Source organism: Schistocerca cancellata, chromosome 3 (assembly GCF_023864275.1).
Source record: "Schistocerca cancellata isolate TAMUIC-IGC-003103 chromosome 3, iqSchCanc2.1, whole genome shotgun sequence".
NCBI classification, from domain to species: domain Eukaryota; kingdom Metazoa; phylum Arthropoda; class Insecta; order Orthoptera; family Acrididae; genus Schistocerca; species Schistocerca cancellata.
Window position 1 is genome coordinate 412,199,911 of NC_064628.1, and position 2,500 is coordinate 412,202,410.

General features: G+C 57.8%; 1 non-coding gene across 1 annotated transcript in view; it reads left to right on the forward strand.

Moving 5' to 3' along the window:
- The first annotated feature begins 1,524 nt into the window (after positions 1-1,524).
- The window catches only part of LOC126178815 (small subunit ribosomal RNA), a 1,909-nt gene continuing 933 nt past the window's right edge, over positions 1,525-2,500 (forward strand). The window contains exon 1 of the ribosomal RNA XR_007536667.1: positions 1,525-2,500. This exon is cut by the window's right edge and continues 933 nt beyond it. This is a non-coding gene — a ribosomal RNA (small subunit ribosomal RNA).

The following is a 2,500-nucleotide window of genomic DNA, read 5'->3' on the forward strand; positions in this document are numbered from 1 at the left end:
CGCACGCTGGTCGTTCAGGTGCTTGCGTGTTCAATGCCCTTCGCAGCTGTTCACTGGCATTCGCATGTCGAAGCGCTCAGTCTACGTCGTGGTACGGCCTGTGTCCACTGTCCGCTGATGTCGTAAGCTTAACCCTCACATTGTACTGCACATAGGTCCGTATGTACTGAATGATACGCTGTGGCACATGTGTGACCGTACAACGACTGCGCCCAACAACAGCGAACCATACGGTCCATATGTTGTGCACTCAGCCACGTGCCGTCTCCCCATAACAGCTACATTGCAGTGTGGTACGCCATAGAGACGTGTGGGAGTAACGGACGCCCTGGATGGCGATCAGCATGAGCCGTCTGTTGATGTAGTGGCGCGTGTATTCAAACGTAGTCGTCTCTTCTCACACAGTGTGATAGCATGGTGCACCGCGTTCCACATCTGCGACATGGTACAGATGCTGGTTGACAGTCGGTGTCGTAATGGACATCGCATACGTAGGGGGCCACCTCCCACGTGTTCTCTAGTCGTGCACATTTTGTTGCGTGTATGTGGGCAGACGTAGTGTGTCGTGGCACCTAACAGACAGGTATGCAATAATCGTTGCATTTGCAAACTGGGATGGACGTCTACGTTTGCTGGTGACGTTACGCAAATGAACAACTGGTAAACCCATTGTGGTGCGGTTGTTGTTGCTGGAGGTAAATCAGTAAGGGCAATGTGTGTGAAGCGATACGCGGCGGTGGCTGGGTGGGACCGTCCCCGGCCGGTGAGGGGGGGCCGCCCGGCGTGCTGGCCGCGCGGTGCGTGGGCGCACGCGCTACAGCCGGCTGGTGGGGGCGCCCAGTGGCAGGCGCGCCGGCCGACGGACGCGGCAGGCGGCGCAGCTGCGCGCCGGGGCACCCTGCGCGCGGCGCCGGGCGGCCAAAGTGGGTCCTCGCGGGCCCGGTGCGAAGCGCGGTGGACATCTGCAGTGTGCTGGTCCGACTGAGGACTGTGTGCGTTGAGGATGCGCCGCCGCCCGGCACTCGGCGCCGCGACGCCGTCTGCTGCTCGGTCGCCCCAGCGGTTCTCGCTGGTGGTTTGTATCGCAGTTGTGCGGACGTGTTGGCACGTGCGCTGTGCTGGGAGAGTTCGCTTCGGCACCCACGTGGGGCCTTTGCCCTTCTGTGGCGCTGGCGTTGGAGCTGCCGGTCACCGTAGGTGGCGCGTGTTGTCTCCCGCCGGCAATGCCACGACAGCACGCTCCCGGGCCTCTGTCGGCAGCGGCAAGCTCAGTTGGGAGCACGGGTGGTCCCACCTAAAGCGTCTACTCGCCTAACTCCGGGCGATTGCGCCTCTCTCGAACCCGACCAAGTACTTAGGACGGCGCTGCGCGCCGCCGGGACCTGAGAGGGTTTCGAGGTGTATTGTGCAGGGGAGCTCAGCCTCCTGCTGTTTGCAGAATAATTGAGCGGACGCTTGCGTGTTCGCGCGGGCCCCTGGGACACACTCCCGGGCGGCCGGCTGCTCAGCTCTAGTTGACGCAGCTCCCTGGTTGATCCTGCCAGTAGTCATATGCTTGTCTCAAAGATTAAGCCATGCATGTCTCAGTACAAGCCGCATTAAGGTGAAACCGCGAATGGCTCATTAAATCAGTTATGGTTCCTTAGATCGTACCCACGTTACTTGGATAACTGTGGTAATTCTAGAGCTAATACATGCAAACAGAGTCCCGACCAGAGATGGAAGGGACGCTTTTATTAGATCAAAACCAATCGGTCGGCTCGTCCGGTCCGTTTGCCTTGGTGACTCTGAATAACTTTGGGCTGATCGCACGGTCCTCGTACCGGCGACGCATCTTTCAAATGTCTGCCTTATCAACTGTCGATGGTAGGTTCTGCGCCTACCATGGTTGTAACGGGTAACGGGGAATCAGGGTTCGATTCCGGAGAGGGAGCCTGAGAAACGGCTACCACATCCAAGGAAGGCAGCAGGCGCGCAAATTACCCACTCCCGGCACGGGGAGGTAGTGACGAAAAATAACGATACGGGACTCATCCGAGGCCCCGTAATCGGAATGAGTACACTTTAAATCCTTTAACGAGTATCTATTGGAGGGCAAGTCTGGTGCCAGCAGCCGCGGTAATTCCAGCTCCAATAGCGTATATTAAAGTTGTTGCGGTTAAAAAGCTCGTAGTTGGATTTGTGTCCCACGCTGTTGGTTCACCGCCCGTCGGTGTTTAACTGGCATGTATCGTGGGACGTCCTGCCGGTGGGGCGAGCTGAAGGCGTGCGACCGCCTCGTGCGTGTTCGTGCGTCCCGAGGTGGACCCCGTTGAAATCCTACCAAGGTGCTCTTTATTGAGTGTCTGGGTGGGCCGGCACGTTTACTTTGAACAAATTAGAGTGCTTAAAGCAGGCAAGCCCGCCTGAATACTGTGTGCATGGAATAATGGAATAGGACCTCGGTTCTATTTTGTTGGTTTTCGGAACCCGAGGTAATGATTAATAGGGACAGGCGGGG